The sequence below is a fragment of the Macaca fascicularis genome, chromosome 10 (assembly GCF_037993035.2).
Source record: "Macaca fascicularis isolate 582-1 chromosome 10, T2T-MFA8v1.1".
NCBI lineage: Eukaryota > Metazoa > Chordata > Mammalia > Primates > Cercopithecidae > Macaca > Macaca fascicularis.
Window position 1 is genome coordinate 33,976,433 of NC_088384.1, and position 13,895 is coordinate 33,990,327.

Below are 13,895 nucleotides of genomic sequence, written 5' to 3' on the forward strand. Positions count from 1 at the left end.
ACTAAAAAAAAAATACAAAAAAAAAAAACTAGCAGGGCGAGGTGGCGGGCGCCTGTAGTCCCAGCTACTCGGGAGGCTGAGGCAGGAGAATGGCGTGAACCCGGGAGGCAGAGCTTGCAGTGAGCTGAGATCTGGCCACTGCACTCCAGCCTGGGCGACAGAGCGAGACTCCGTCTCCAAAAAAAAAAAAAAAAAAAAAAATGGAAAGCAAACCTTTCGAATGTTTCAGCTTCCTACCTTGACAGAGATTCCAAGACATGACACAGGAATTAAAAATTGAGGTGGGGTCTACCAGACTCTCTTGGCTACAGTGATGAAGCTCAGAGTCTGGTAAAACCAAAGCCGACAGCCACCTGGAACCAATTTTTCAACTGGAAACCTGATGTCCACCTGGTGCCTGATGTCCATTTGGAAACTGGAGTCCACCTGGGAACTGGCATATGCCTAAGACATAGTGTCGAGCTGGTGTTTGATGTTCAATGTTCACCAGGCTCCAGGTGGACACCAGGCCCCAGGTTGACACCCAGGCTCCAGGTGGACACTGGGCCACAGATGAACTCCAGGCCCCCAGTGAACATCAGGCCCCTGGTGAACATCAGGCCTCAGGTGAACATGAGGCCCCAGGTGAACACCCAGGCCCCAAATGGAAACCAAATCCCCAGACGTCCAGGCATTAGACCCCATGTGGACATCCAGGCCCCAGGAAGTCATCAGGCCCCAGAGGGACATTCAGACCCAGCTTGACACCCAGGCCTCAGGTGAAGAGCAGGCCAAGAATTCCAGGCCCCAGGTGAATAGCAGGCCCTAGGTGGACAGCAGGATCCAGGTGGGACACAAGGCACCCAGGTGGATACATAAGACCCTGGTGAACATCAGGCCCTATATGGACACCCAGGCCCTAGAAGGACACCAGGCCCCATGAGGATACGAAAATTCAAATGGACACTAGGCCCCAGGATGAAATCAGGTCCAAAGAGGACACCAGACCTCCAGTGACAACCTGGCCCCAGGGGGCTATGTGGGCCCCAGCTGGACAGCAGGTACCAGATTGACATCCAGGGCCCAGGTAAACACCAGGTCCCAGAAGAACAACAGGTACAAGGTAGACATAAACCCCAGGTGCACACCAGATCCCACGTGGATATCTAGGACCCGGGTGAACAACAGGCCCGAGGTGAAAATCCAGTCTCCAGGAAGGCACTAAGCCCCAGGCAGACACCAGGCCCCAGGAGGACACCAAGATACAAATGGACATCAGGCCTCAGATGGACACCAGGCTCCAGGTGGACATCAGCCCCTAGGTGAGTATCAGGCCCCAGGTGAACACCCAGTCTCAAGGTAGACGTCAGGTCCTAGGTAGACAGTAGCCACTGGGTGAACACTGTGCCCCAGGCAGACACCAGGTCTCAAGTAGACACCCCGTCCCCAGGTGGACACCAGAGACCAGGCAGCCTGATAAGACTCCAGGTGGACACCAGGCTGCAGGTGGTACCAGGCTCCCAGCTGATACCCAGGTCCAGGGGAACACCCAGGCCCCAGGTAGACAGCAGGAAGCCAGTGCACCCCAGGCACCCAGGTAGACACCTAGGCCGCTGGTGAACATCAGGCCTCAGGCTGGATACCCAGGCCCCAGGTAAACACCCAGGCCCCATATGTCAGGTCATTAGGTCCCATGTAAACAACTAGGCCGCAGGAAGTCATCAGGCCCTGGTGGACACTGAGACCCCAGGTGAATATCCAGTCCCAGGCTGACACAAAGGACTCAGGTGCACACCAGGCCCCAGGAGAACTCCAGCCCCAGCTGAAGATCAATGCCCCAGTTGGATACCCAGGCCCTAGCTAACTACCAGTCCCCAGGATTCTATCAGGTTCCAGGTTTTCATCAGGCCCCAGGTAGATACTAAACTCTAGGTGGACGTCAGCAAATGCCCAGGTCCCAGGTCAAAACCAGGTCCCTGGTGAACACCCTGACCCCAGGTAAACATGAGGCTTCAGGTGGACACGTGACTCTAACTGCACATCAGGCCCTGGATGGACACCCAGCCCCATATGGATACCTAAACCCCTGGTGAATATCAAGCCCCAGGTGCACATCTGGGTCCCAAGTAAACATCTAGGCCTCAGAAGTCCAGACATCAGGCCCTATGTGGAAATCTGGGTCCCAGGAAGTCCTCAGGCACCAGGAAACACTCAGGCCTCAGTTAGATATCCGGTCCCAAGTTGACACCCAGGGGCCTAATGTCCACCTGGAGCCTGGTATCCATCTAAAGCCTGCGGTCTACCTGGGGCATTATTATGTCCCTTGAAGACTAAGTATCCAACTAGGGCCTGATTTTCACCTGAGGCCTGGGTATCTGCCTGAAGTCTTGGTATCTTCCTTGGGCCTGAAGTCCATCTGTGACATTCTGTCCCACTGGGGCCTGGGTGTAAACCCGGTGCCTGATGTAAACCTCAAGTCCAGTGTGCACCCAGCTGGGACCTGACGGCCACCTGAGGCCATATATCTACCTGGAGCCAGGGTGTTCACTTGGGGCCTAATGCTCACCAGGAGCACCTAGGCCTCAGAAGTCCTGACATCAGGCCTCATGTGGAAATCCGGGTCCCAGAGAGTCCTCAGGCACCAGGAAACACTCACGCCTCAGTTGGATATTCGGTCTCATGTCAGGTGACAAAACAAGTCTTAACAAATATGAGAATATTAAAATAATACCAAGTGTCTTCTGAGAGCACAATGTAATAAAACAATAAATCAAAAATAGCAAACAGGAAAATTCGCAAATATATGGAAACCAAATGACACTCTCTTGAACAATCATAGAGTAAAAGAGAACATCAACAGGATATTTTTAAAATAGCTTGATATATACAAAAATGCAAAATAAAATTATCAGAATTTATGGAATGCTGCGTAAACATTATTAAGAGTTTATAGCACTGAACACCAACATTTTTAAAAAGAAAGAGCTGTATAAATCAATGCAACTTTACAACTCAACGAACTAAAATAAACACAAAGTCAGCCAAAAAAAAAAAAAAAGAAAAGAAAAGGAAATAATACTGACTACAGCAAAAGTAAACAAAGTAGGGAGTAGAAAAACAAATAGAAAAAAAAAATGAAACAAAAATTGGTTTTTAAAAGATAAATGACATTGACCAACTCTTAGATAAAACGTTAGAGTACTCAAATAGACAAAATCAGCAATTAAAGAGTAAATGTTGCAATGCATAACACAGAAATAAAAAAGATCACAGGGGATCTTTTGAACAATTACATGCCAACAACTTGGATAACCTGCCATATTATGAACAATTATATGCCAACAACTTGGATAACCTGGAAGACATGGATAAATTCCTAGAAACATACAATTTGCCAAGACTTAATTCAAGAAGAAACAGAAAGCCTGCACAAACCATTAAGAAAAAGATGAAATCTGTTGTCAAAAACTCTTCAACCAAGAATAGCACAGTACCAGGTGGCTTCATGGGGAAAGTCTACCAAACACCCAAAGAACGAACATCAACCCCTTCTATAACCTTCAAAAGATAGAGGAACAAACACTGTCAAATTCGTTTTGTGTAGCTTGATTCCAAAGCCAGGAAAAGGAAATGCAAGAAAAGAAAACTACCAACCATATCCCTGAACAAAGCTGGAGCCATTGCACTGTCTGATCTCAAAACGTACCACACAGCTGTAGTAATCAAAGTGGCACGCTACTGGCACAATAAAGACATATAGACCAATGGACAGAATAGAGGACCAAGAAATAAAGCGACACCTTTACAGTTAACTGATCTTTGACACAGGTGTCAAGAACACACAATGGGGAGAGGACAATCTCTTTAACAAATCGTGTTGGGATGACTGGATATACACATGCAGAATAATGAAATTAGACCCTTATTTCACCTTATATTTCACAAAAATCAACTCAAAATGCTTCAAATACTTATGTCATACTTGAAACTGTAAAACTTCTAGAAGAAAACATGAAGAAAAACCATCTTGGCATTGGTCTTGGCAATAATTTTCTGGATATTACATGAAATGCACAGGCAACAAAAGCAAAAATAGGCAAACGAGATTATGTCAAACTACAAATCTCCTGCATAGCAAAGGGAACAATCAAGAAAACCACAAGGCAATATTAAGAATGGGAAAAATATTTCCAAACCATATATCTGATAAGGAGTTAATATCCAAAATATATAAAGGACTTATGCAATTCAGTATCAAAAAAACTCAATTAAAAAATAGTCAAAAAGACTTAAACACTTCTCAAAAGAATATATTCAGATGGTCAAAAAGCACATGAAAAGGTACTCAAAATCTCTAATCATTAGGGAAATGCAAACAGAACAAAAATTGAGACAGCACCTCACACATGTTAGGATGACTATTTCTAAAAAGAGGAAAGATATCAAGCATTAGAGAGGATGTGGAGAAAAGGCAAGCTTGTATACTGTTGGTATCCCATTTATAGGTACAGTCATCAGAGCGGATCAAATTCAGTGAAAAAAGAAAACAAATCATGAATCTTGAGTCCTTTTGAACCACGTATTTAAAGTTTTAGTTTTTTAAATCATGAAATATAATTTTTTTTAGTAGCAGTACCTTTAATATCTGATATGAGCAATCTCACACAAGGAGAAAATAGTAAATTACATCTAGCAAACCACCACTGATAAAAGAGAATAAAATTGTACCATGTCAGGCTCATAAAATAAAAACACGGTTGCCATGAACATTATGAATATAGTAGGTGTGAGATAAGCTACTGCATTTTTATTCTTATTGTCATGGCTGTGGGTTAGGAGTAAGAATCCTGCATTGTCGGACATGTACCCGATCCCCTAATCCTGGAGACAAAACTCTGTGCTGGCCATGATACCTGCAGTGAGAGGCGCCCAGTACGACTGTGCAGTGGCGGTATCAGGTGTGGATTCCTCAGTGGGGTCCCTGCCAGGGTGGCTGTGCTCAGAATTCAGTTACGTGTGCTAGGCTTCTTGATTAAGTATTGATGGCGGCAAAGTGTGTTTGTTTGAAGCTTAGGCAGTATTTCAGCATCACAGCCCGTACGTTTTCCTATGCATTAAAAGAACCACCAGGTGATAAGCTGCTCTCCTTTGAGGGCTTTCATAACATAACAACCTTTTCACCTTTTGCCTGTGTATCAGCTTTTCCTTCCTAATAACTCACCTCAAAACTTAGTGTTTTAAAACACCTAAAATTGACGTATTAATAGCTCACAATTCTGTAACTCCGCTGGGTGGTTCTTTGGGTGACCTCGGATATGCTCGTTCATGTGCCTCTAACTAGTCGGCTTCCAGAGCAGCTCAGGGTTGGTTGCGCCAGGGGGCCTTACCTGGGGTGGCTGCTCCAGGCTCCATGGGTCTCTCAACATCCCCGGGCTAGGCTGGGATTGTTCCCATGGTCTCAGAAGGGCTCCAAGAGTTGTCTCTGAATAATGAAATCTCCCAGGTTTTCTGGCCTGGTCTCCATCTTCTATTGTTACCGGAAGATTGTAAAGAGGCCATAGCTTCTCTAAAGAGGACCCCGAGGCAGGACGCCACCATTCCTAGTGGCTACCCCTGGGATTCCCTCGTCTGACCTAACTTGCTGGGATGGCCCAGCCTCGCCTGAACGCCGACCCTGAGCATGCGCAGGCAGCAGCACGGCCTCGCCCGCGCCCACCTCCGGGCCCGCTGCGGCGCCCAAACAGGAATGACTGTGCCCATTTTTCAGCTGAAAAATAAAATCTAAGTTTCAGTGAGGCTGGAATTCGTTCAGCGCGATTGTTTCAAAATGTAGAGAAGTTCTCCACAATAGATGTTTTCTTAAGTCATGGGCTGTCTTCATAATGACATGTTGAAAAACAACATCTATGCGGGGCGCTTTGGCTCACGCCTGTAATCCTAGCACTTTGGGAGGCCGAGGCGGGCGGACCACGGGGTTGGAAGATCGAGACCATCCTGGCTAATATGGTGAAACCCCGTCTCTACTAAAAATACAAAAAAATGAGTGGAGGCGGGCTCCTGTAGTCCCAGCTACTCCGGAGGCTGAGGCAGGAGAATGGCGTGAACCCGGGAGGCGGAACTTACAGTGAGCTGAGATCGCGCCACTGCACTCCAGCCTGGGCGACAGAGCCAGACTCGGTCTCAAAAAAAACAAAACAAAAAAATCAGAACAGTTCAGGTTTTTGGGGGGTCAAATGATAATGAAATTTTTACCTGATTGTCTCACAGTTGGATCAGTGATTCTCTGGGTCCATTCTATGGCTAAACAGACAAGCTTAGAAACTGACAAATTTCCCACATTGGTTCACTTACCTAACTTGTGTACAGATGGTTTTACCAGAAGTGGACCCTGATTCATGAGTAGCTGCTAGTAGTTGGCTAGATGATCAGGGAATTGGAAGGAAGAATATTAAACGACGGATGATGAGAGGATAAGTTTTTTCTTTTTTGTTTTGTTTTGTTTTGTTTTTTTTCAGGCAGAGTCTCACTCTGTCGCCCAGGCTGGAGTGCAGTGGCGCGATCTCGGCTCACTGCAAGCTCGCCTCCCGGGTTCACGCCATTCTCCTGCCTCAGCCTCCCAAGAAGCTGGGACTACAGGCGCCGCCACCACGCCCGGCTAATTTTTTTGTATTTTTAGTAGAGACAGGGTTTCACCATGTTAGCCAGGATGGTCTTGATCTCCTGACCTCGTGATCCTCCTGCCTCAGCCTCCCAGAGTGCTGGGATTACAAGAGTGTGCCACCTCTCCAGGTCAAGGATGACTTCTTAAAATAGACACAAAGTATGAAAATACTTGTATCCCAAGTAAATTCTTATTAGAGGGAATCCACTGAAGAAGAGTAATCAAAGGCATAAAATGACATGCTGTGTAATAGATGTTAGTTAACTGACACTTGTTCAATGGGCTCATGGACAAATGCACATGGCATTAAGGATAGAAGGTATTCACGACTTTACATAATCAAATTGTATCTGGACCAATGTAGAACAACTCTAAGGCTAAAATGACAACCTTCCCTCAGGGGCTACCCCGTCAACTTGCAGATTGATGACATTGAAACCCATCCCTTAGGGATTTTGTCCTCACTGAAATAGATACTTATTCTGGGTACGAACTCACCTTTTACATTTGCAATTGTTTTGCTGGTACTACCATGCATGAACTTAAATAATTTGTTATTCACCATCATGGTATCCCATACAACATTGTTTTTGATTAAGGAACTCATTTCACTGAAAAAAAAAAAAAAAAAAAAACTGGTGATAGGCTCATGTTTATGCAATTCATTGGATTTACAACATAATGCCATCACCTGGAAGAACCTGACGTGATGAAATGGAATCGTGTAACTCAGTTAAAGCTCCCAGCTGGTAAACAACACACAGTGAGGTTGGGATGTTGTCCTGCACTGTGTGGTATAAACTTTGAATCAGTGACCACGGTGTAGTGTTATTTCTCTTAAAACAAAAACACATGAATCTGAAAATCAAGGGGAGGGGGCCCCTGCACTACGATGCCTAATTTGCACTTGCAGACTTTTTCTTCCCTTTTGTGAAACTTTGGGTTCTCCTTATTTAGAGATATTAGTTCCTGCAGGTGAAACTAACTTCTTTAGATGACAGGTTTCATTAAGTGGAAGCTGAAATACCACTTGGGGATATTTAGTTCTTCTTGAAAGTAAAGGTAAAGAAAACAGTAAACCTATTAACAGGTAATTGATCTAGAGATAGCCAAGGTGAAATTGGGTTTCTCTATTCACTAGGGGCAGGGAGGACTATGTGTGGAACACAGGATTAACTCAGTCATTCCGTGTGTAATAGTATATGAAAGAGATGAGCAGTTGTAGTGCTGTTCACTGTGCAAAAGTATCCCTTCTTCCTAACGTGAGAGGGCTGCTTTTGCAAATATATCTGTGCTATTTCTCACTGGTCCTGCCTCTTCTGTTCTTGAAATCAAACTCAGCCCACAGCACATACCGCTACTAGCTGAATTTCTTTATTAGTCCTATTGCAAACAATAAATTTTGAATTAGCACCTAAGGGGATTTCCTTAATTTTGCAAAAGTATGTCATCCTAATTTATTATTTTTTTTCTAAGATCTGGCCGTGAGGATCTGCTCTCTGCTTCCTATCTTTTCCTGCTTACTCACAGCTGCTTCAGGTGACCTCCTTTTATTCTTAGGTTCAGAGTTATGGCTGACCTCTGCTTTAATCAAATACAGAATGTATTTTGGTTTCTCATTTTGTTTATTGCTTCTATCTTCAAATTAGAAATCTTAGATTTCATTAGGTTTATTTTTTTCTTTATTTTTGAAAGAGCATCCTGCTCTGTCACCCAGGCTGGAATGCAGTGGTACAATGACTGCTCACTGTGGCATTGACCTCCTGGGCTCCAGTGATTCTCCTGCCTCAGCCTCCCAAGTAGCTGGGATTACAGGCACCTGCCACCACACCCGGCTAATATTTGTATTTTTAGAGGGTTTCACCATGTTGGCCAGGCTGGTCTCGAACTCTTGATCTCAGGTTATCTGCCCACCTTGACCTCCCAAAGTTCTGGGATTACAGGCATGAGCTACCGTGCCCAGCCAATTTTTATGACCATGAGTGGGGACAGATTCACTAAACAGATCACAAAGAGACATAGTTTTAAGGGTAGAAATTGATAAATTAGACTATATTCAAATTAACAATTTCTGTTTATTAAGAGACACCACTAAAGAAAGTGAAAAGGCAAGTTGCAGAGTGGGAACAGATCTATGAACACAGAACTGACAGAGGGCTCACATCAACAATATGTAAAGAGCTCCTAAAAATCACTAACAGAAAGAAAAATGGGTAAAACACTTAAACATGTAATTTATAAAAGCAAACAGTTGAATGTGTTCAACTTTCTTAATATTCATGTAAATGCAAATTAACATCACAACAAGATAACACATCCTCCCAAACGGCTGAAATTTAAAAGACAGAACCCCAGGTGTTGGAGAGAATCTGGAGCGACAAGAACTCTCATCTGCTGGAGGGGATACTGTGTTTGGCATTGAATACTAGTTCTAGAAAGTAGCACATTTAGGACTCAGGTATTTCACTCTTAGGATAACAGAAACACATGCACAGCTGCATCGAAAGACATGTATGGAAATGTGTGTGGCATCATTCTGTGTCATTGGAAAAATATCTTGACACAAACCCCAAATGTGGCTTCTGTTTTCCAGCTTGGAAGCTGTCACTCCTGTCCTCACAACAACAACAAAAAACACCTTGAAGAAGCTGAACATTAACAACTTGTCTTAGATCCACCAGAGACTTGAGGCTAATAGGGCAAACCATTATGCCCCCACTGGAGAGGCAGCAAGTCCCAGCCTAACAGGATCGGAGGCTGGCTGCGGCGCCAGAACCACAGTGGGAAGACTGAAATGTAAATGACAAATCGCTGGAGGCTCCGTGTACAGAAACTTGAGAATTAAGAATTAAGGGAGCCCAGTCTTAGGGGGCCCTACACTTTCAGGAACCTCCAGGAGCTCTGCCAGAGGCTCTTGTGAACATCAGTGAAAAATTTCCTCCCATTTCCCACAGGGAAGGGAAAAAGTAACTACATTGAAATATGCCCAGGGCGTTCCGTTCTCCTTAGCAAAAGCCTGCCCCAGGGAAACCGTTTCACCAGAGTCTAACCACCTTGGGCTTTAGCAGGGCCTAACACGTGTTAGTATAAGAATAAAAATCACATCAAACTTTTCTTCAGAACCCATGCAAGCAAGCAAGAAAACTCCACCAACCTAAAATTCTGTATCCAGCAAAATTATCTTTCCAAAGTGAAGAAAAATAAAGACTTTCTCAGACAAACACAAATTTGCTGTCAGTAGATCTGTCAAAATGTTAAAAGAACTTATGCAGAGAGAAGAAAATGATATAGGCTAGAAACTTAGATCTAGATAAAGAAAAAAAGGTTTTAGAGAAGGAAGAAAGGGACTTCCTGGCTCCCTCCTCCAGGGGGCACTGGTGCCATGCCCAGCACGCAGATGCCCCTACCCAATGCGGAATAAGAACACAGAGCACCCTGAATTGCTGGCTCTAAAAGGAAGAGTGGAAGATTTGTGTTCTCAACCCACAGCTGCTACTGCTACATTTAAAGACACTGCCGTGAACATTGCAAGTTCTCTGGCTCATGGAGGGAGGAATCTATTCCAAAGACTCGGGAAAAACTGTAAATTAAACAAAAATATGGTGAAATCTATGTTTCCTGAGCTTTACTGATGTTAATAATGCACTTTATTGGTCAGGCACAGTGGCTCACAACTGTAATCCTAGCACTTTGGGTGGCCAAGGCGGGAGGATCACAAGGTCAGGAGATCGAGACCAGCCTGGCCAACATGGTGAAACCCTGTCTCTACTGAAAATACAATAATTAGCTGGGCGTGGTGGCACGTGCCTGAAATCCCAGTGACTCGGGAAGCTGAAGCAGGAGAATTGCTTGAACCCGGGAGGTGGAGGTTGCCGTGAGCTGAGATGGCACCACTGCGCTCCAGCCTGGCAACAGAGGAAGACCCCCTCTCAAAAAAAAAAAAAAGAAAGAAAAAAAAAAACTGGTCACCTTTTCACCATATACAAAAATTAACTCAGGTTGGATTAAATATTTAAATTTAAGACCTCAAACTACAATAATACTAGAAGAAAAATTTCAAAAGTACCATTCTGGATATGGGCTATGGGAAATAATTCATGACAAAGTCTTCAAAAGAAATTGCAACAAAAGCAAAAGTTGACAAGTGGGACCTAATTAAAGTAAAGAGCTGTCACACAGCAAAAGAAACCAACAGAGTAAACAGACAACCTACAGAATGGGGCGAACTACTCACAAACCATCATACAACAAAGGACTAATATCCAGAATCTATAAGGAACTTAATTCCACAAGCAAAAAATGAATAACCCCCTTTGAAAAGGGGCCATAGTTATAGACACTTCTCAAAAGAAGACATACATGCAGCCAACAAACATGAATAAAATGCTCATCATCACTAATCATGAGAGAAATGCAAATCAAAACCACAGTGAGATATTATCTCACACCAGTCAGAATGGCTATTTTTAAGAAGTCAAAAAAATAGCAAGATACTGGCAAAGATAAGAAGAAAAGGGAATGCTTATACACCGTTGGTGGGAATGTAAGTTAGCTCAGCCACTGTGGAAAGCAGCTTAGAGATTTCTCAAAGAACATAAAACAGAACTAACATTCAGCCCAGCAATCTCATTACTGAATCTGTATCCAAAAGAAAACAAGTCATTCCACCATAAAGACAGGTGCACTCGTATGTTTATTGCAACACTATTCACAATAGCAAAGACATGGGATCAACCTAGGTGCCCATCAACAGTGGACTGGATAAAAATGTGGTACATATAGACCATGGAGTACTATGCAGTCACAATAGAATGAAATTATGTTCTTTGAGGGAAAATGGCTAGAGCTGGAATCCACTAAGTAAACTAATGTAGTAACGGAAACCAAAGGCCTCATATTCTTATAAGTAGGAGCTAAACTCTCAGTACCCATGGACATGAAGGTGGTAACAATAGACACTAGGGACTGCTAGGAGCGGGAGGGAGGAAGGAAAAGGCTGAAAAACCGCTGAGTACTGTGTTCAGTACCTAGGTGTTGGAATCATTAATACCCCAATCCTCAGCAGCACACAATATACCCAGGGAAAAAAGCTGCACGTGCACACCCTGAATCTAACATAAAAGTTGAAAAAGAAAAAAACAGAATGGAATCTCTGTCTGTTCTCAACATATCAGTCGTGCCCCTCTTCAATTTGAAACTCTCACTATTGGCTATATTTGGGGATACCCTATTTCCCATCTCATAACTTATTTTAGGAAGCACAGAATAATAATGTGTGGGCTTGGGATTCAGTTTTTGCAATAAAACACTGAGCCTTCAATGACCTTCCTGTACATGTAAAAGCACAGCTGTCTGCATGGCAGCAGCTGGACCCCACAGTGTAGATTGTGCCTTCACCCTGAAATGTCTATGATGCCCTATCGCCATGGTGATGGGATTAGGGATCTCTTGCCCTCGGTCCTAAGTGCCACTATCTGTGCTCAGTTTTTCAAAGGTCAGAGCAGATTGAACCTTTGTGGTTTCATTTTTCCTGATTTTGATTTTTCTTATGGGGAACCTGTGTTCCTGCATTCGAGGTATGTTCATCCTGGCCTGTCAAATGCGGTCTTTTCAAATTACTTGTTAATATTTTCAAAATATATTATTTTAAAAATCCTCTGTGTTTTCCATATGCAGTTATAAATATGTTTTCTGGCTATGTTTTATTCCTCACTTTATATATTTGATTCTTGTGTCAAGCAGAGCGCCTGTGAACTTTTTCTTCATTTAAAAAATATGTATCATTTGCTTTTACATCCTCCACCCTTCAACGCTCCCCACCCCAAATTAAGTTATTCCCTAGGGGAGCATATGGCAAAGTCTATTTTAAGGCAGTTTTTAACCTAATTAAGAACCTATGAAATCATTACTATCAATTATCTGTTGACCATGGGTATAAAACACTGAGCCTTCAATAACCTTATGTGCAAAAGCACACTTTTCTGCATGGCAGCAGTTGGACCCCACAATGTGGATTGTGCCTTCACCCCAGAATGTCTATGATGCCCTATTGCCATGCTGTTGGGATTAGGGATCTCTTGCCCTCGGTCCTAAGTGCCACTGTCTGTGCTGAGTTTTTCAAAGGTCAGAGCAGATTGAACCTTGGTGCTTTCGTTTTCCCTGATTTTGATTTTTCTTATGGGGAACCTGTGTTCCTGCATTCGAGGTATGTTCATCCTGGCCTGTCAAATGTGGTCTTTTCAAATTACTAGTTAATACTTTCAAAACATGTTATTTAAAAAATTATCCTCTGTATTTTCCATAGGCAGTTACAAATATGTTTCATGTTGATGTTTTATTTCTCAATTTATATATTTGATTCTTGTGTCAAGCAGGGTACCTTTGAAATTTTTCTTCATTTATATGTATCTTGACTTAGGCCTGTAATCCCAGCACTTTGGGAGGCCAAGGCGGGAGGATCACGAAGTGAGATCAAGACCATCCTGGCCAATACGGTGAAATCCTGTCTCTACTAAAAATACAAAAAATTAGCCAGGTGTGGTGGCAGCTGGTGAAGTCCCAGTGTGGTGTAGTCCCAGGTACCCGGGAGGCTGAGGCAGGAGAATTGCTTGAACCTGTGAGGCGGAGGTTGCAGTGAGCCAAGATGGCACCATTGCACTCCAGCCTGTGCAACAGAGCAAGACTCCATCTAAAAAAAAAAAAAAAATCTATCTATATATGTACACACACATATGTACACACACATATATACATATATACACACATATATATACACACACATATATATATACAATTTCCTTTTATATCCTGCATCCTTCAACGTTCCATTCCCCACCCCACAAATTAAGTTATTCCCTAGGAGAGAATGTGGCAAAGCCTATTTTAATGCAGTTTTTAACCTAATTAAGAACCTATGAAATCATTACTTTCCAAAAGTTTGGAACAAAGCCACAGTACTGTGGATGGGTTGGAGGCTTTTCACACAATAAAATGTACCTATCTTTGTTTTTAACATGTTTTTCCTTCCTCTCTTCTTTTTTTGTGAAATGTGTATTTACTTTAATAAATTTGCAGTAAGTCATTTCCATTCACATATTAATTTCTTAAAGAAATAAGAGTGTGTATTGTCTATGTGTGAAATAAAACACACATTTATTTTTATGCTTTGGGAGTTACCCAAAATCATAGAATTGTCAATTACAGTCAATCAGCCAACCTCCTCACCTTTCCAGAGTAATCTTAGTCAAATATTTTT